A 23,156-nucleotide genomic window follows, 5' to 3' on the forward strand; every position below is an offset into this window, starting at 1 on the left:
TTATGCCTATCCGCCGCTGAGCGACCAGCGTTATCCAAATTCAAAAAATTTAGGGTGAAAAGTGTCATGGCTATTCTTTGTCTTGCTGTAGCCATCAGGGGTCCAGCTCCCCCTTTTTGTTTTTGTAACATTTCCTTGATAGTGCGATGAGCTCTTTCCACAATTCCTTGTCCTTGAGGGTTATAGGGCAGTCCATGCACCAGGGTAATACCCATTTGAGTGCAAAAGGAAACAAAGCGCTGCCCAGTATAGGCCGGACCATTATCAGTTTTTAGCTGTTTTGGCATTCCCCAGGCCGCCCACGCTTCCAAGCAGTGAGATATTACATCTGTAACCTTTTCCCCTGGCAGGGGGGTGGCAAGTACAACACCCGAAAAGGTGTCAACAGAAACATGTAGATATTTTAAGCAGCCAAATTCAGGTACATGAGTTACATCCATCTGCCATACTTGTAAGGGTCTTAAACCTCGTGGATTAACTCCAAACGTAGGGGGCTTATGGTAAATAATACATCGGGGACACTCCTTTATCACTTGACGTGATAAAACGACTTTGTAAAGTCCTGGTGTTTACATGAGATTTGGCATGAAAATCTTTTGCTAAGTCAACAGAAGAAGCATGGAGCGCCCACTCAGCACGAGTGTGTGCATCAGCTAGGGCATTACCCTTTGTCAGTGGTCCTGGGAGGCCCATATGTGCTCGAATATGCATTGGAAAAAAGGGTTCCTTGCGTTGCCATATAAGGGACTGTAGCCAGGTAAAGGGAGCTAGAACAGAACTGGTAGCCTTTATTGTACCAACCGCTTCCAATATTTTTAAAGCATTTATTACATAGGCTGAATCTGATATTAAATTAAAGGGACAGGAGAAAGCTTTAAATACTTCAATTACAATCATCAACTCAACAATCTGTGGGTTACCGGGGACAAATTGATGCTGCACGGGGTCTTGGTTACCTGCAACGTATACCCCGCATCCCGTTTTGGAGCCATCCGTAAAAATATTTATAGCCCCTCTAATAGGCTTTTGGGCAGTTACCTTTGGAAAAATCACTGGATGTTCCTTTACAAATCTTAGAAGGGGGTCTTTGGACAAATGATTAACAATATCTCCTGGAAACATGCATCTCAAAATGGACCAATTATCAATAGTGGCACATAAAGTCTGAACTTGGTAGGCACTGTAGGGAACAATGATGGAGTGCGGATAAACTCCAAAAAATTGTAAACTGTGTTGAACTCCTTGCAGAGCTAAGTCCGCTAACTCCTCAGGGTAATACTCCAGCGTCTTTCCGGGGGAAACATGAGAATGTAACCACATCAATGGCCCCTTTTTCCAAAGTACCCCAGTTGGTTGGGTCTCAGTGGGAAGAATGCATAAATCAAAGAGTTGGCCATCTTGTAGCCTGTTTAAACAGGCAGCACTTAAAGCCTCCTCCACCCTTTTGAGAGCAAATCGGGTGCTCTCAGTGAGGCCTCGTGGGGAGTTTAAATCTATATCTCCTTTTAGCATATCAAATAAGGGTTTTAATTCATAATTTGGCAATTTTAAATACCCCCTTATCCAATTAATATCCCCCAACAATTTTTGAAAATCATTTAAAGTCTTTATCTTTTCTCAGGGTCAATTTTTGGGGCATGATCGACCTGGGATGTATCTTGGCTCCCAGATACTCCACCACTCTGCCTGTTTGTATTTTTTCTGGCGCCGGATAAAGACCCTGTTCCCTTAAGGCAAAAACCAATTCTGCATAGGCCTTTTGTAACCCAGCCTCTTCCTTATGAGCTATCAAAATGTCATCCATATAATGGACCACCCTGAGTTTTGGATGCCTTTTCTTAACAGGAGCTATAGCCCTGCCGACAAACAGCTGACACGTAGTGGGGCTGTTGGCCATACCCTGAGACAGCACGACCCACTCATATCTTTGGTCAGGTTCCTCATGGTTACAAGAGGGCACAGTAAAGACAAAGCACTCACAATCAATGAAATGCAAGGGGATAGAAAAGAAACAATCTTTTATGTCTATTACTATAATAGGCCAATGGGCAGGAAGTGCGGAAAGCAAAGCTAACCCTCTTTTTACAGGGCCCATAATTTGCATCTGTGTGTTTATGGCACGCAAATCATGAAGTAATCGCCATTTACCCGACTTCTTTTTTATCACAAATATTGGAGTATTCCATGGTGAAACTGAGGGTCTCACATGGCCCAGGGCTACTTGTTCTTCTACCAGTTTATGAGCGACTGAAAGCTTTTCGGAGGATAGAGGCCACTGAGCTACCCATACCAGTTCCTCCGTCTTCCAGGTAATGGGAACTTGATCCTCAGCGGCCCCTATGAAAAACCCAGCCCATGTCTATCAAGTTTTTGGTGGACATCAATAGGCTCTTTACGGCCTTGCAAGTTTTTTCCCAGTCCTTGCTCTGGGCAGTAGCCCATTTGTAACATCATTTCCTTTGAGGTAGGAGAATATTCATTACTAAGGCAAAACCCCATCTCTTTTAGTAAATCTCAACCCCACAGGGAGACAGGCAATTCTAAAACATAAGGCTGGATGTTTCCAGAGTGTCCTTCTCCATCCTTCCAGTTGAGGGGTCTTCCACTTAGGTCAGGAGCTTTGGCATAGCCCAACCCTCTCAGGGTTTGTTCTGAGCCCTGTAATGGCCACCCTCTCGGCCAATCCTTTTTTGCAATAAAGCTATGATCGGCCCCTGTGTCTAACAGTCCTATAATCCTTTTTCCTTCAATCTCCAGTTCAAGCATGGGTCTCTGGTCTAACTCCAAGGCTAAGTACACTGACTCAATTCTGGAGAAGCCAAAACCCTTTCCACCTCTCTCAGACTGTATGGCAGGAAATTTTTCATGTAGACTAGGCAGGAGTAACAATTGGGCAATTCTGTCTCCAGGGGAAATTGCTACAATGCCTTTTGGAGCTTCTACCATGATTTTAACTATACCTGTATAATCTGGGTCAATAACTCCTGGGTGAATTTTAAGCCCTCTAAGGGCAACGGAAGACCGGCCAATTAGTAACCCCACTGTGCCCCGTTCCAAAGGACCTTGAAAATCTGACTCTACTAACTGAATGCCCATTTGCGGGATTAGTACGAGTCTGGTGGTGGCGCGGAGGTCCAGTCCCGCTGAGCCTGTAGTGGCTCCGCGCGGTTCTTGGGATGCCTCAGGGTAGGCTATCCTTCTTGGGAAATTTCCTCGTTTGGGCTCTCCATTGCCCCATACATTTGCGGGCCCTGGGGACGGGGGCCCCTCTGCCCATTTTTTGGCTGCGTGATGGGGCCCAAGGGCTGGCTGTTAACATCTTTGACTGATCTACATTCATTGGCCCAATGCTTTCCTTTTCTACATCTGGGGCACAGCCCTGGCTGTTTGCCCGTTGTAACTCCTCCAGCTCTTCCGGTTCCTTTTCTCTCTGGACAATCTCTCTTGAAATGACCAGCCTTGCCACACTTGAAGCATGCTCCAGATGTCACTCCAGAGTTTCCCCCCCCCCCCCCCGCCTATTTGAATACTGGAGTACTGCGGCGGCAAGGCCTGCATTAGTTCGAGGTCCTCCCAGCTCTCTGCACACTTTCATCCATGCCTCCAATCCTCTATGTTTATACCGGGTAATGGCAGCTTTACATTCTTTGGTGCATTGCTCATAGACTAATTGTTTTATAAGAGGCATGGCCATGTCAGGGTCCCAAAAAATTCTGCCTGCTGCTTCTACCATTCTGGCCACAAAATCCGAAAAAGGCTCGGTAGCCCCCTGCACGATCTTGGTGAGATTGCCGCTAACTTCCCCCTTATTTGGTAGTGATTTCCACGCCTTAATGCAAACATCATTTATCTGTTGATACACTTCAGGGGGATATCCTGTCTGAGCATTAGCAAAGCGGCCTTGTCCTAAGAGCATGTCTCTGTCCCAAGCCTGGTGTCTGTTCGCTTGATTGATGGCTGCCTGTTCATTACAAAATTCCAGCATAAATGCCATCCAATCCAAGTATTGGCCTGGACTCAAACATGCCCGTGCTAGGCTCGCCCAATCAGAGGGGGTCATGCAGTATCTCTTTATAGCTTCCGCTTGAGCTACGGTAAAAGAGGTTGTAATCCCATACGTCCAAACAGACTCAGCCAGGGACTTAATTACTTTAAATTCTAGAGGCTCATGGAATCTCTGTTGATTATCGTCTTGAAAAACTGGGAAGGCGAGTTCTGCTCAAGCAGTTCACCAAGTGTCCGGGCAAAACATATGCCCATTGGCTCCATGTTGATATGGAGGAGGATCTAAAGGGGTCTGACCGGAAGTTCTTTCTAAGTCCTCATTAAGCACAGGTTGGCTTAGCTTACGTTCCCCCTTTTTTATACGGCTCCATTTCATCTGTTGAATAAGTGCTCTCACTTCTTCCTCCTCTAACTCGCTGGAACTTCCTCTTTCTGATTTTAGCTCTGACAGATCTGGATATAGTCGCCCCCTTTTGCCCTGTTCACTGTCTCCCTTTTCACTGATCGCCTTCTCTGACCTCTCCTCCTGTAACTGCTCCAGTGCTGACTGTCCATTTTCGATAACCTCACAGCAGCGCTGGTCCTCCAGGCAGCCCCTAATCAATTTCCAAATGGGGCGGACTCCTGTCTTTAATGTGCCCTGTTCATAGGCAAAATCCAAATCCTTCCCTAATTTGTCCCATGAGGCTACTGTAAGGCTCCCGGACACTATGAACCAAGGAGCCACAATATCGCATTCATCAAGGAACCTCTGTAAGGTACCCTTCTTTAACTTTAGTCCTTTCGAGCTTAGTAGCTTTTCTAGGGCCAGAAAAATTGGATGTGACGTCGCGGTGCCCATCTCAGTTATTAAAAATTTTATTTTCTTTTACTTTCATTTAGGCCTGTATATTATTTCTTCCCGGGTTCCCGCTCTCTCTTTATCTACAGGGAAGAGCCCCGTATTATGCCCGCTTTAATCGCGGATTCCCACTTACCTGGGAACTTACCGGTGCACCACCCTGACTGTCAGGAGTTCTGAATCCCTTGTGGAGTTAGTTCCCCGTACGGGCCACCATTTGTGGCGACCACCTCCACCAGCAAGGAAGACAAGACCCGGGATTCTTCTCAAAGCAGTTTATTCAGGAACCTTGACTGCAAGCTTCTCCCCGCCCCGCACCCGTGCTCCAGTTATAAGCCTCCTAGATGGTCAATCCCAAGGTGCCACGCGGCATATACTAATAGGGTTACAAACATGGAAGCAAGCCAGTAGCCAAGCCATAGCCATATAAGGAGTTGTTTTTCACAGAAAGCACTCGCCATCGGGAAGGCGGAAGGTGGAAGCCAGCGCCATCTTTGGTAGCGGCCCCTGCAGCTCTCCACAGGAGTGGTAGGGGGAGGTCGCAAGGTGCTGACCTTTGGGCAGCCACTAACTTGTGCTTCTGGTAGAATCTGTAGGCTGTGGTTCTGTGTACAACGTTCAGCAATGGTGCCAGGGATGTGCCTGATGTGCTGGCTTTCTGTGCTCTGTGCTCCTGGCCCAGACCAATGCTCCTACAGCAGCAGAGTCTTTGAGGTCGCCATCCCTGGTGCATCGGCCTGCTCTTCTCTCTGCTCTCTCTGCCCCAACTTCTCTCCGGGGCTGCCCTGCCTCTGCTGCACAAGTGCTCTAGCCCCTATGTGCCCCTGGCTGCAGATATGTACCCCCTCAGCCACACCCTGTCCTCCACTGGGTCACGCCTCCTCCCTCCCTCAGCCACGCCCCCATCCCTGGCTTTGTGCTGTCCTGACTCTGCCCTAAGGCTACCAGGCTATGGCAGAAGCAGCCTCACCTCAGGTCCGTGCTTCCCTCCAACCCCAGCAGCTTCCCAGTGGGGGGGATCGAATCTCCCCTCAGCTCAAATGCTGGGGGACCCTTCTCCATCCACCCCACACACCAAGCAGGTGCAAGATGTCCCTCTACGTGTGTGTGTGTGTGTGTATGTGTGTGTGATTGTTGGGGATACCTACCTCGCAAGGACTCAGAACAATTTAAAAAATTAGTACAAAGAACCCTGTGTAATGGAATCAGCACAATGAGCCTTTTGAAGGACTCAGCACATAGCAACCTTTGGGATCCTCATGGTAATCTAATGACTAATAAGATAAGACATGCCATTTTAACATCACTAAAGTTACATATCATAGTATTATGACATCATATGTCCTAGTGACAATATAGACATATTGTGAATGCCTATTCTGTGATTTCATTCTATTTTAAGTGAGCAAAATTGGTGGATATCAGAAATCCATTGTGACCTCAAAGCCATTGTGACATGAAAAGCACTTTGTGACATCACAGTGCCATTGTGATAGTAACCTGTTGTGTCATCACAAACTGGTCCTGTCCATTTTGACCTCATCACCAAGGTGACATCACAAAGCCATTGTGATATCACATTGCTGTTGTGACATTACAATCACCTTGAGACCTCCCATGACAGCTTTAGCACCTTTGAAAAAACACATGACCTTTGTGATTGTGAAATGTCAATTGAGATCAGATATGCCAAAGAAATATCACAAAGTATCTACAATATAATCATGGGTGTGACATCACAATGTCATTGTGACAACATCAGCTCATTGTGACATCACAAATCTGTAATGATATCATACCACTATGACATCACATAGTCATTGTGACATCATATATACAGTCTGAATGACTATTATGTGATTTCATTACATTTCAAATGTGGCATGTGGGTTCATATCAAAAACACATTTTGACCATAACCATTGTGACATCACAATCCGTTTGTGATGTAACATTGAAATTGTGATATCTCTAAACAACTGTGACAACTCAAACATGTCCTGTCCTCAAAAGTTTTGTGACATGTTGCCACTGTGTTATGTTAGGCCCCTTGATAGCTCAATCTATTTTCGACCTCATATTATTTCAGGAATGACATGAAATATTATAAATATACTTTGACATCATGAGCATAGTGACATCACACTGCTAGATGTAATGACCATTGTGTCATATTGTCACATCACAAACCTGTTCTGACTTCAGCACATTTGTGCCAACAAATGCTTTGGAATCCTCACAAGCCCATTCTAAATTTATATACTCATTGTGAGTTAATGATAATTGAGGTCTGGAATGCCATTGTCACATCATCAATCTACTGCAACATCACAAAACAATTTTGAACTCGTCACTATTATGGCATCACCAAGTAATTAGAATTTAACATCATATTGCAATTGTGATATTACTGTACCATCGTGCTTTCACAAACCTATTATGACCTAATCACATCTTAGAAAATGCATGGCCTTTGGGACATCAAGCTCCTTCTGTGAATTTGTATCATCATGAACTTGTAGCAATAGTTTTGACATCATTAACCCATTTTTATATCATTAACATTTTGACAACCAAAACCTGTCAGGAACTTAAGCACTTTTGACAAAAAAAATGGCGTTTGTGTCATCACAGTTCATTTGTATAGGTCATGGTGAATTCATTCTCATGTCCTCACTGTAAACTAATAGCAATTAAGATCTGACATACCATTGTGACATCACAAACCATTTGTGCCATCATCACCAGTGTGATATCAATCATTATGACACCATCAGCACATTATGACATCAACAAGCTACAGTGACCTCATAGCATTATGACATTGCATTGCCATTTTGTGGTGTTAGACACATTGTTAATGTATATACTGTGATTTCATTCTATTTAAAATGTGGCATGTCAGTTGATATCAGAAACACATTGTGACCTCATAACCATTGTAACATTATAAACCCTGTGTGACTTCATAACTGGTGTAACATCACATTGTTGTTATCACATCTTTAGCTTATGGTGTCAACACAAAATGGCACTGACATTATAATATTTGCCATTATGTCATTGTGATATCATAGTCACATTATGAATGCCTAATCTGTGATTTCATTGCATTGGAAATGTGGCATGTGGGTTGATATCAGAAACTCATTTTGATTTCACAACCATTGTCACATCAAAATCCCTTTGTGACATCAATTTGGCAATGTGACATCACAATGGCAATGGGATGGAACTAAGGCATCATGATATCAAAATGGCCATGAACACACAATGGGTTTCTGATATCAACCGACATGCCTCATTAAAAATAGAATCAATAACATAATAGGCAAACGCAATGTCTATGACATTAGAATAAAAATGTGATGTTGCAATGCTATTATGTCATTGTAGTTTTACATGTCAAAATGAGCTGATGGTGTCATAATGGCAACATGATGTCACAATTATGATGTCAGAAAGGATTTGTTATGTTTCCTTAGTATGTCTGATATCAGTTGTCATTAGTTCCCCATGAGGTTATGGATACAAAAAAGGTTCTGTGATGTCATAGAGGCCATGTGTGTTTTCAAAAGTGGTTATAAGTTATAATAGTTTTGGACTGGCACAATATGATCCATAATGTCACAATGGAATGAGATATACCTTTGGGTTTTTGATGTCACAGTGGTGATGAGGTCACAATGGCTTTGTGATGTCACAGTTTGTTTGTAATATCAGAATGATATATCCAATTTCAATTACTCTTAATTCAATATGAGGATACGAATTGATAGAAGAAGCTTCATAGTGTGAAAACCCAATAGGACAGTGATTTCACAATGATGATGTGGTGTCTCAACATCATGTTATAATAATGTTCTGATGTCACAATTGGTGATGCCATACTGATGAGGAGGTCATAACTTAGTGATAACTTCTGTGATATGCTGCCATTAGGATATTTTAGGCTTTTAGTAAGCTTATAATCTGTTCTGAAACTCATAATTCAGGTATGACATATGATGTCAGAAATTGACTCTGACATCATGAACATTGTGACATCATGACCATTGTGACATCACATTGACAGACATCAAGACGGTGGTGGCACATTATGAACTCACATCTGTTAGGACTTCATCATATTTGTGAAACACATGATTTTAGAGACAACACAGTCCCTTTGTGAACTCATATCTTGATTGTGAATTAATGACATTTGAGATCTGGCATGCCATTGTGACATTTCCAACCAATTGTGACAGCACAAACCTACTATAGTAGAAACACATTGTGATCTAATAGCCATTGTGATAGCACAATCCCTTTGTGACCCCAAATTTCCATAGTGATAACACTAACCCACTGTGAAATTCCAATCCTCTCAAACCAAATCCAGGTATGAAATGTGATACTCGAATCCAATGTGACATCTAGATCATGGTGACATCACACTGATAGATGTTATGAGCATTTTGTCACATTCTGACAACACACACCTGTTAGGACTTCATCACTTTTGTGAAAATACATGCCTTTGGATACATCAGAGTCCCTTTGTGAGCTCATGTACTCATTGTGAGTTAATGAAAATTGAAATCACATGTGTCATTTTGATATAACCAACCCATTGTGACATCACACACTTCTTGTGAACTCATCAGTGTGGCATCACAAATTATGATATCAAAACATTATTGTCATCCTATTGCATCATCACATTGCCATCGTGATATCACTGTCCCATTGTGTTTTCAAAAACCTAGTATATCTTCATAGCATTTTCGAAAATTCATGGCCAATTATACTTGTCTTTTTCTGTGAACTCATATCCTCATTGGACATGTGAAATTGGACATGCGATTATGAGATGTGACTTCACAAAACTATTTGATATTATCACCAATGTGTCATCACAAAACCATTGTATGCTTTCATTGCCATTTGACATCACTATCACATTGTGATATCGCAAACCTATTAGGACCTCTTATCACCACTGAAAAAACACATGCCCTTTGTGACAACACAGTCCCTTTGTGGAACTATACCCTTATTATGAACTGACAATTGATATCAGACATGCCAATTTAACATCATGAACCCTTTGTGACATCACCAGAGTGTCATAACATTGTCATTATGACAGCATCAACTACTTTTGACATGACAAAACTACAATGACAAGATAGCATTATGAGATCACATTGTCATTGTGATGTTATATTGTGAATGCCTGTTTTTAACATGTTTTTTGTCAGTTGTGGGGCTTGAACTCTGGGCTTGGGTGCTATCCCTGCTCTTCAGCTCTAGGCGAGTGCTCTATCGCTTGAGTCAGAGCCACTTCCGGTTTTCTAATGGTTTTTATTGGGAATAAAATTCTCATAGACTTTCCAGCCTGAGCTGGCTTTGAACTGCGATCCTCAGATCTCAGCCTCTGGAGTCGCAAGGATTACAGGCGTGAGGCACCGGCGCCCAGCTTTTTCATTCTATTTCAAATTTGACCTGCCTGTTAATATCAGAAACATAATGTGACCTCATAACCATTGTTACATCATAAATCAGCAATGACATCAAATTGTCATTATGACACCATCAGCTCATTTTGACATAACCAAACGACAATGGCATCATAGCATTATAAATCACAGTGACATTGTTACATTCATAGACTTAACAGTGTGAAGGCCTATTCTGTGATTTCATTCTATATCAGAAACCCATTTTGACCATATAACAATTGTGATATCACAACCCTTTGTAACATCACATTGCCATTGTTATATCATTAACCTGCTGTGCCATCACAAACCAGTCCTGTCCTTATAAGTTTTGTGACATACTGCCATTGCCATATATTAGGCCCTTTGTGAGCTCATAATCTGTTTTCAATCTGATATTTTGGGTATGACAGGTGATATCAGAAATCCCCATTGACAACAAACTGCCAGATGTCATGACCATTTTGTCACATTGTGATCTCACATTTCTAACAAAACATGCCTTTGGAGACATTACAGTCCCTTTTTGAACTCATATATTCATTGCCAATTAATGAGAGTTGAGATCTCCCATGCCACTCTGACATCATGAACCCATTGTGACATCACAAAGTTATTGTGACCTCATCACGAGAATGGAATCAACAACTAATTGTTATATCAAATCATTATTTTGACATGATATTGTGGTATTGCTGTTGTGATATCACTCTCCCATTGTGTTTTCACAAACCTGTTATGGCCTCATCAGATCTTAGAAAATTCATGGACTTTGAGACTTCAAGCTCTTTCTCTGTACTCATGTACATATGACCTCTAAGGCAAGGAGACAAACCATCGAGTCATATTTAATATAATAAACCATTTTTCACTAGAAAGGGGACTGTGATTAACTTATCCTGGACTGGATACCCAGGTTCAAGAGCAGCCTTGACCACCAAACCTCAGACCTCCAATGGGCAACCCCACCCTTTCTTAATTGTTCTGCAAACCACAAACCACAAAATTATGATTTCCAAAGCTCCAAAGCTCAATGGGCAAGGATTTTTAGTTTTCCATTCTTCCCTCCTTCTCTACAGACCTGTCATTCCTTCCTGGTCTTTCCCTTTTTCCCTTCCACCACTTCCTTCTTCTCTTCAAGCCTCTCTACTCTCCATAGGCCTGCCCTACTTTGCCCCGGTGACCAATTGCCAAACATCTGCTCTCCCTCAGCTTCCTCCCTTCTCAGGTTTTTCCTTTCCTGCTGTCTCACAACTTTCTTCCATCCAGGTAACTCCCATTTTCATCTCGCCTTACAATGCCTTGAAAATGCAACTTATATTTAGGTTGTACCCGTCCTCCCTCCAATGGATCTCAAGCTTAACAGTTTTCAGCCATCACTTCCAAAACTGCCCAATGCTCAATCACTTCTTGACAGCTCACCGTGTGAGGCTTGATACCTCCACCTTTGGCGGCATTCCCCACACTCTCCGGAGGGCCAAGTCAAGAATTTACAATGAATATCGGCTCCCACAAATAATTCTGGCCCCACTGGTTATTGTAGTATCCTCATAGTGAATTAGAAGAAATTAAATTGTATATGTCACTGTTATATTACAAACTTGATGAGACATCTTTAACTCTTTGTGACCTCATCACCTCGGAGACATCACAAACTCATTGTGTTATCACATTGCCATTGTGCCAACATGATCACATTGTGAAATCCAAAAACTATTATGAACTCAGAAGTTTTGAAAGAAAGCATGACCTTTGTGACATGACAGGCTTTTTGTGTACTAATATCCTCATGTTGAGCTAATGACAATTGAGATCAGACATGCCAATTTAACATCGCAAAATCTTGTGACATCATCACCAGTGTAACATCACATTGTCATTATGATAACATCAGCCTATCATGACATCATAAAACAACAATGATCTCTAAGCACATGTAATTGTGATGTCACAGATACATTGGAATGCTTATTCTGTGATCTCATTCTATTTCAAATATTGCTGGTGGGTTGATATCAGAAATACATTGTAACCACATAAGCATTATAATATCACAATACCTTGATGACACCACATTGCCATTATGATATCACTAACGCACTGTGACATCACAAAACAGACATCCTCATAAATTTTTTGACATGCTGCCAGTGTGATCTCTTTGGCCTCTCTGAGATCATAAATTGTTTAACTCATAATACTTCAGGCATGACGTGTGATATCAAAAATCCACTGTGATATCATGACCACCGTGACATCACACTGCCAGATTTCTTGACCATTGAGTCACATGAGGACAACACAAACATGTTAAGACTCATTACACTTGTGCCAACATATGCCTTTGGACACATCATTTTCCCTTGTGAACTTATATATTCATTGTCAATTAGAGATCTGGCATGAGATTGTGACATCACCATCCCATTGTGAAATCACCAACCTATGTGACCTCATCACCTGTATGGCATCACCATTTGTAACTTGAAAACAATACTATCTCATGTAATGGTAGCATCACATTGCCAATGGGATAACTCTGTCTCATTGCATTTTCACCAGCCTATTATGTCCTCATGATATTTTAGAAAATTCATGGCCTTTCTGACTTCTACCTCCTTATGTGAACTCATATCTTCATTGTGAGCTAGTAGAATGAAATTGGACCTGTAATGGTAATATTACACATTCATTGTGACGTCACTATCCAAGTGTGCCCTTATCACCACTTGACATAACAAACCCATTGTGACATCATATTGCCACAGTGATATAATGATCACCGTGTGACATCCCAAAACTCTTGTGATCGCTTAGCACCTTTGAAAAAGCACGTGGTGTTTGTGATATCATGGTCCCTTTGGGTAACAATGTTGTCATTATGAACAAAGACAACTGACATCAGACATGCCAGTGTACCATGATAAACGCTTTGTGACATCATCTCCAGAGTGAGATCACATTGTTGTTATAATACCATCAGCCCATTGTTACATCCCAAAATGACAATGACATCATGGCATTATAACATCACATTTTCATTGTGAATTCCTAGAGACAATGCGATTGCCTATTCTGTGATTTCATTGTATCACAAATATGGCATATAGGTTGATTTCAGAAACCCATTTTGACCACACCATCATTGTGACATTACAATCCCTTCTTGACCTCATATTGACATTGTGATATCATTAATGCAATGTAACATCACAAAACTGTCTTGTCCTCATAAATTTTGTAACAAGCGACTACCTTGGCTGGGCTGGATGCGGAGAGCTAAATTCAGTCTCAACCATGAACCCTCAGACCTTCAAAGAGCAGTTCAGCCATTTGTTAACTGGTCTGCAAACAACCAACCGCCAAAATAATGATCTCCAAAGCTCCACACTTCAAAAGACAAGGCTTTTTTTCCTTTCTCTTCATTCTCCTTCTCTACAGATCTGTCCTACATTTCAGGTCTTTTCATTTTTTTCCTTCCACCATTCCATTATTCTTTTCAGGCTGCTCTGCTCTTGACAGGACTGCCCTGACTTGCCCAGGTGGCCAGTTGCCGTCCTTCACCTCCTGCTCTCTCTCAATTTCCTCTCCTCCCAGGTCCTCCCAGATCTTTGCCCTCCAGCAGTCTCATCACTTCTTTCCATCCAGGCCTTTAACCTTTTTCTCTCCCCTTCTCTTGCTCTGAAAATGCAGCTTATATATAGGCTGTACCCTTCCCCAACAGCAATAATTTCTTGCCTTCCAGTTTTCAATGATCACTTACAAAATGTCCATGTCCAATCACTTCTTGGCAGCTGACCATGTGGGGCTTGACATCTATCTCCTTCAGCAGCATGTCCTGCCCCCTCCAGTGTCATGCACTCCCCCATTCAATTGGTCCAGACTAGGAGGCCATGATGACTATCTGTTCCCATGGATTATAGGGGCACTGCTGTTTATTACAGTGTCCTCATGGTCAACTAGTAGTTATTGAAATTGGACAAACAATTGTGATATTACAAACTAGTGACAGAACTAACTCATTGTGACCTCATCACCACTGTGCCATCACAAACTTATTGTGACTTCACATTGTTGTTTTTGATACCAAGATCACATTGTGACATTTCAAATCTATTATAACCTCTTATAACATTTGAAAAATACATAGCTTTGTGATATCAGAGTCTCTTTGTGTACCCAAAGCCCCACTGTGAAATATTGACAATTGAGAATCAGACATGACATTTTGACATCCAAAACAGTTTGTGAGATCATCATAATTGTGACATCACATTATCATTTTTATACCATCTACTCATTGTGAAATCACAAAACTAAAATGATATGATAGAATTATAACTTCACATTGTCATGGTGACATCATAGACACATTATGAATGCCTTTTCTGTGATTTCATTCTATTTCAAATGTGGCATGTAGGTTGATATCATAAACAAATCAGGAACTCATAATCATTGTGACATCACAATCCCTTTGTATATCATGTTGCCATTGTGATATTACTAACCTGCCATGATATCACAAACCTATCCCTTCATGATAACTTTTGTGACATGCTGCAATTCTGATACCTTAGGCCTTATTGTCCTCATAATCTGTTGTTGACCTCATTAGATTTCACATATGACATTTGATATCACAAATTCCCAGTGACATCATGACCATGGTGGAATCATACTGCCAGCTGTCATATCCATTTTGTCAAATTCTGACATCACAAACCTTTTAGGATTTCAATATATGTGTGACAACACATACTTTTGGAGAAACCACAGTCCCTTTGGGAACTCATATACTCATTGTAAGTTAGGACAAATGAGAATTATCATGTCATTGTGACATGCCCAACACATCACCAATATTTTGTGACCTCACCACCAATGTGGAATCATCAACTAATTGTGACAACAAAAAAATATTTTGACATGATGTGATGAGTTGACATTGTCATGGTGATATCACTGTCCCATTGTTCATTCACAAAACTAAAATGACCTCCTAACATTTTTAAAAATTCATGTCCATTAGTACTTCCAGCTCATTCTGTGAACATGTATGCACATTGTGAAATAGTAACAATTGAAAATGGAATTGTGTTTGAGATATTACAAAATCATTGTGACATCAAAAACCCATTGTGACCTCATCACAACTGTGTATCATAAAGCTATTATGACCCCTAAGTACCTTTGAAAACACACAAGGCATATGTGACATCATAGTCCTTTTGTGTACCCATATCCTCATTGTGAATACATGATGATTGAATTCATATATGCCATAGTAACATCACAAACACTTTGTGACCCCATCACCAGTGGGACAACACATATTCATTATTACACAATTACCTCCTTGCAACATCACCAATTTACAATGACCTCATAGCATTATGACATTTATTGTCATTGTGATGTCATAGACACATTGTAAATGCCTATTCTCTTATTTCATTCTATTTCAAATGTGGCATGTGGGTTGATGTCAGAAATATATTGTGATCTCATAAATATATGGCATCACAATCACTTTGTGACAACACAGTGCCATGGTGATATCACTAACACACTGTGATATCACAAACCTGCCCTGTCCTCATAAGTCTTGTGATGTGCAGCAGTTGTGATGTCTTAGGCCCTTTACAGCTCGTAATCTTTCAACCTTATAATATTACAGTTTTGAAATATGATACCAGAAATCCACTGTTACAACATGACCATTGTGACATCACACTGACAGACATCATTGTGTCACAATGTGACATCACAATCCTCCTAGGACTTCATAACATTTGTGAAAACATGACGTTGGAGATACCACAGTCTGTTGTGAACTCATATTCTCTGTGATTTCATGACAAATGAGATATGTTATGCCATTTGGATATCACTAATCAATTGTGACATCATAGACCCCTTACCGTATGGCATCACCAATTAATTGTGACATCAAAACCTTTTGTGATGTCACAATGTGACATGATGATCATGATATCTGTCAGTGTGATGTCACAATGGTCATGATGTCACAGTTGATTTCTGTTATCTCAAGTCATACATGCAATATGAGATTGAAAAAATTATGAGGGCAAAAAGGTCTAAGATATCACAATGTCAGCAAGTCAGAAAAGTTATGAGGACAGGAGAGCTTTGTGATGTCACATTGTGTTAGTGATATCACAATGGTACTGTGATGTCACAAAGTGATTATGATGTCAAAATGTTGTGTAGGTACAAAATTGTATTTCTGATATCAACTCTCATGCCACATTTGAAATACAATGAAATCACAGAATAGGCATTCACAATGTGTCTATGATGTCAAAAGGAGAATTGTCATAATGCGATTCTGTCATTGAGTTTGATGATGTCACAATGAGCTGATGCTCTCAATGAAAATGTGATGTCACACTGTTGAGGATGTCACAAACACTTTTTGATGTTATAATGGCATGTCTGATCTCAATTGTCATTACTTAACAACAAGGATATGGATACACAAAGGGACTGTGATGTTGAAAAGGGCATGTGATTTTCAAAAGAGCTAAGAGGTCATAATACATATGAGATGTCACAATGGAATCATGATGTAACAATGACAATGTTGTCACAATGGCTTTGTGATGTCGTGGCGGTGATGATGTCAAAATGGGTTTGAGGTATCACAATCAAATTTACAATTTCAATTGCTACTAGTTCACAAGGAGGATACTGTAATAATCAGCAGGGCCCGATAATCTATAGGGTCTGATAATCAGCATGGGCCCATCTCCTGGCCAGCTGGAGAGGACAAAGAATGCCAACAAAGAAGGTGAGGCATCCTGTGGGCGGGACTGGTGCATTAATCATCATGTGTTGAGCTGTTAAGAAGTGATTGGGCTGTGGGAAGTTTGGGATGTGATAGTTGAAAACAGGCAGTTGAGGTAGAGAAGGGGTACAGACTTTATATAGGCTGCTTGTTCAGAGCAATAGAAGGTGAGAGAAAAAGGAAAAAGTCCTGGAAGGAAGAAGTGGTGTGATAGCCTAAGGGGAAAGACCTGGGTGGAGAGGAAGTTGAGGGAGGGCCGAAGGTGAAGGATGGCAACTGACGAGCCTTGCAAAGCAGTTCAGGTCTGTGGAGAGTGGAGAATCCTAAAGAGAAAAAGGAACTAGTAGATGGGAAAAAGGAAAAGACCTCAAAAGAAGTATAGGTGTGTAGCGAAGGAGAGATAAAGAGAAGAGGAAAAGAGGCTTTCCCTTTGATGTTTGGAACTTTGGATATTGTAATTTTGGGGGTTGGTGGTTTGGATTACATTGTAAAATGCAATTGGTTGGATAATATTTCTAAGGTCAGGATAAAAGCATTTGTTCCCAACATTTAGAATCAACAGGACCTGTTGAATTTATGGATCCAGAATTTTATGTCTTCACATTCATATCTCAACATTTTATTAATATGACTTTCACCAAAACACTGTTCTTATTGATCTTGTCTATGTCCTTTTACTTTTCAAATCCAAATAGTAGATTTTCTTCAATATCTTCCTGAAAATTCTTTCCTTCCTTTTCTTCTGTAAATCTGTGTTTATTACTTTTTTGTTTCCTTATTTATCTCTTTCCTCCAATCTTATCCACACTGATACTCACATTGTTCACACTTTCAGCAGAACTTTCCTTTTCCTCTTCCCTTTAATAATGTCCCTGATTTTATTATTATTTTTCATATTCATGTTCGTGGATATTTTGATGATGTTCAAACAGACCTATCTTTGCATCTGTTTACATAAACCTTAGAACAATCAGAGAGTTTTTTCCTCTAAATCCATCTTTTCCACCTGTAGTCCTTATCATCAAGAATGTAACTAACATAGTTAGGAGACAGACATGTGGAAACACTTTAGAGTTCCTCTTACCCTACCTCCATCCATTAGATGAACGATCAAGATTTTCTCAGTTTCTGTCACTAATGTAATTTCTATGTACTCCTTTTTATACCCCTGACACCAGCCTATTGCAAATACTCATCACCAGTCACTCAGTCCTAAAACAACTGTTTACAAAGTATGCATTTTTCCCCATAGTCTTTTCATATTGGTCCTCTCCATCACCAAATGGCTCTCCTTGTAAGCACACAGAGTGAAGAACTCAGACAAAAATTCTAGTACCATTATTTACTCACAACATTAACTGTTGGTCTTATATTTCTCATCTGTAAATGGATGTAATCTACTAGAAATATTGAAGAATATAAATGTTGACTTCTAGAGCAAGGAAAAAGAAAGTAAACAGTCCTTACATTTTCTACCTTAGCTTACAAATAAGGAAAGAGTCAAATTCAGTTTGTTGGTATAAAGTCAGAAATAGTTTCCTGAAGAAATAAAAATAAATTTTAACTCCTGGCTCTGCAGCTTGTGTCCTTTTATGGCAACTGCAGATAAGTAAGTGGTATTATGTATATTGTGTCATGTATTTACAGCTGTAATGAAGAACATACTCTTAATATATCATTGGAAACATTGGTTATTGAGTAGTGTCTATATGAGAAAGTTATTTGAACTAATCACATTAAGTTGAAACCTACATCTTAGTCCATCAAAATATGGAAATAATAGATTTTATTTATAAGAAAATAATATCACCAAGAACAGTGAGTATACATTAGAAAGACTGCTGGCATAACATTAGGGTTTTTACTGTCTCTAACTTTTTATGTGATTGTATTTCTTGATATTGAAACTCTTCTCTTTTTATTCTGTTTTTTTTTTTTTGGTTCATCATGGGGCCTGGACTCTGGGCCTGGCACTGTCCCTCAGCTCTTCAGCTCAATGTACACTACCCCTTGAGCCACAGTGCCACTTCCCGCCTTTTCTGCTTATGTGGTGCTGAGGAATCAAACCCAGAGCCTCATGTAGGCAAGGCCAACACTCTGCCCCTGAGCCACCTTCCCAGCCTTCCTCTTGTTATTGTATGTCATCCAACGCTGTTTATAACTATGCACTCAATGTGGGAAATTTAACTTCAAAGATAATTAAAGTTTTTTTTTTTTCCTTTTCAATCACAACATCATCATTGTTAGGCTACACTACATCCAAATTATTATTAGCATCATAAGTGCTAATTATTGAACGTCGGATATGTGTCTATGATTTTACTATTATTTGTCTATTGATTAATAATTTTAATGTTACCACTGTGCATGCATCCATATTGAAATTTTGAACAAATAAACAAAAAAAACTAAACCATATCAGGTAACTTGACTATGTGCTTATAACAAATTATGGAATAGATTTTTTGAAGCATTGCAAATTCCTAATCAGTATTAATTAACTTCCTTTCTCTCCTTAACTACAAACAAATATTTAAGAGTTTGGGCAGAACCTTTTCAAGTAATATACTGCAAATATAACTACAATATCATGTGTATATCTAAAATTCCCTTGAAAGTAATAAACTCTGCTTTATATTGAAATATTAGTTATTTTATTCTAGGAAACTTTTAGAAAAATAGACTGTATATCTTTGAAATGAAAAAGGTAAAAATACTAACATAAATGTTTTAGAGGCAGTCTGTCATATATATATATATATATATATATATATGTTATGTGTAGAATAGTTCATTTTTAGAGATTATTTGTCATCAGAAATATATACATATATCTAAATTTATTTGCACAATGATATACATCATAGTGAAACAAACATCTTAAAACATAATTATAATTAATAAATAACTTCAGGAAACCAAGTGCCGATAACTCACCCTTATAATACGAGTTATTCTGTGTGCTGAAATCTTAGAATTGTTTTCGAAACTAGCCCAGACCGAACAGTACTTGTTAGATTCTTATCTCCAATTAACCACTAAAAACAGGAATTAGCTCTTTTCCTCAAGTTATAGAGTGTTGTCTTTGACAATAAAAAGGCTTAGGGACAATGCCCAGGCCTTGCAAACAACACCCACAACAACAATTGTATCACATTAATTTCACAAAAGCATCTTTTAACTGCTGTGAATATTTCTTAGAAACATGAATACATACCCTTGAAAAATGTTAAGTAAAAAAGTATAGAATATTTACGTCTATGTTAAAGACATGACTATTTAGATTGTTTAAGATATTTAGGTAATGATTACAAGTTAATAATAATGATAGGTAGGTCATATATTGGGACTGGTTTATTTTATTCTATTTTACAAAAGTAATAAAATGATATTTATAATGATTATATAAAATTACTCTTGCTTGGTATTTGAATTATCATTTGATAAATATTTTTAAATGGTTTCCAAAGCAAAGGAGTCTCAATTCTTTTGTAATTTCAAAACAATTAAGAAAATGATTTCAAGGCTGGTTCACTCTATGTTTGTTTTCTTCTTCTAGTTTTCATATGTTAGTAGAAATTAAAATTCCAAAAATGTAATGGATATTGGCATTCAGGAACATCTTCACATACACTAATATTGGAGTCGCTTGAGTGGAATTGTTTTATTTCATTTGTTACTTTCACAAATAAATCAAGATGATTGTGTATTTTGTTCTTTTCACTGCTTTTGGCTCTTATCTTGATAATACGTTTTTCCTAGTAAGGTAGAGATAAGCCATTTGATTGAGCAAGTAACATATGACTTTCATAAAATGCAGATGCATAGATGTCTTCTGTCATTTCCTAAAAGTTTCTTCCAGAAAAGTTTCTCAATTACTTAGAAGTTTTTCCCCTTCCCCTCTACAAATTATACCGACATCAAATACAGTGAAAGCAGGGGTTATACTGTGGGGGAGGGACATACAAAACAACAAAGAAATAATCTTATAAATGTTTTAGAAACAATTGCATGAAAGAAAAAAAACATTTGAATACATATCTTAGGGTTCATTTCCTTAACATTACCTTATCTGAACTTTCTGCTTGACTCAGACATATACTAAATATTGCAAATAAGGGAAACCATGGGAAAGAAATAGGGATACAGGTGGACCCATTGCAACAATGAGATATACAAGTCCTTATGTCAAAAAATGAACTTTACAACTTTGGTGGGGGGTGTAGGGAGGAGGATTGGGTGGGGCAGCGGGGGAGGATGGGAAGAAATGGGAAGGGGAAACAAAGGAGGAGGCTACAATGCTTGATAAGAAATATGCTCATTAAATTGTCCATGTAATTGTAACCCCTCTGTACAGTATTTTCACAATAAAAAAATAAAAATAAAAATAAATTACTTAGAAGTGATGCGTAATTCCTAGGTATAGGTATTCCAGTTATCACATATACTTTTGGATTAAGTTATCTCTGTATAAATTCAAACGGACAAAATACCTTCAAAATAAACAGAAATCACATCTTTGTTTTTTGTTTTTGTTTTTTTTTTTGGGTCTGGTCGTGGGGCCTGAACTCTGGGCCTGGGCACTTGAGCTCTTCAGCTCCAGGGTAGCGCTCTACCACTTGAGCCACAGCCCCACTTCCGGCTTTTTTTGTTTTGCTTATGTGGTGGTGAGGAATCGAACCCAGGGCCTTGAGCATGCAAGGCAAGGGCTGTACCACTGAGCCACGTTCCCAGCCCCACATCTTTGTTTTAAATGCAGTAGTTTAGAAAGAGTTTTTAGCCAACACCAAAAACATCTTTTTAGCTATTCTGCATTTTGTGTGAAGAAGTTTTAACAATATTTTTTTTTTCCTGACATGTAATTCACTTACAATATATTATCACCTTTTATTGTATACATTTTAGTGATTTGGAAGTAAATTGTACCTTCATAGGTTTTCAAAGCCTAATTTTCACAAACTTGCATTTCTTCAAATAGAAATGCTGTAAATTTTAGAACAGACATTAAAATAGATATAAAATTCAGTTACCGGAATTTGCCCAGCATACATCCTCTATATTTGGGGGATCATTTCCAGGGTCTCACACATACTATACAAGTTCACTGTCAATTAACTACATTTTCTGTCCAAAAATGTTTTTTACTTCTGTTTAATACATTCATAGAAGTGTAATGCGTGGATCCTATACAATTCTTTTTCACCTTTTGAAGGCTTGAAAACTTGTTTGCTAAAATGATTGCAGTATTATACAAATCGATCACAATGAGAAATATATCAATTTCTCCACAAATGCATTACTGTATTTTGCCTCCTCTTTTTATATTATGGTCATACTAGTGAATTTTCTTTTTATTATTTCTTAGACACTAAAAAAGAGCTTAATTCATATGCTCCTCCTATTGGCTATTGATTTACATATGTTATTTAAAGAAATATCCTATTCAGGAAAAATTTATATAGATTAGAAGATATAAAAATACTTAAGTTTCAGAATTATTGTAGCATTAACATTGTAGCATTAACAAATACGTGCCCTCTGTTGGATATGTTTTCATTTCTGTTATAGTGTCCCTTGAATTATGAAAGGTTATCACTTGATATAATCCAGTTCTTGCTTTTCTTTAGCCAGTAATATTTTCCATGTCAAATTTTTAGAAACCTTTACTGATCAATGTCATGAATTTTTACATTTAGGTTTTATAGGTTTTTACATCTCACATTTAGTTTGATAGTCATTCTTTATAAGGTTTGAGGTAGGCCAGGTGCCGGTGGCTCACGCCTGTAATCCCAACTACTCAGGAAGCTGAGATCTGAGGATCGTGGTTCAAAGCCAGCCCGGGCAGGAAAGTCCATGAGACACTTATCTCCAATAAACCACTACAGAACTGGAAGTTTTGATGTTGCTCAAGCGGTAGAGTGCTCACCTTGAGCTGAAGAGCACATGGATAGCTCAAAAACCCAGAGTTCAAACCCTGTGACTGACATACAAACAAAAAAACAAAGGATTGAGG

Source organism: Dipodomys spectabilis, unplaced genomic scaffold (assembly GCF_019054845.1).
Source record: "Dipodomys spectabilis isolate Male_0828 unplaced genomic scaffold, ASM1905484v1 ptg000355l, whole genome shotgun sequence".
Classification (NCBI taxonomy): Eukaryota; Metazoa; Chordata; class Mammalia; order Rodentia; family Heteromyidae; genus Dipodomys; species Dipodomys spectabilis.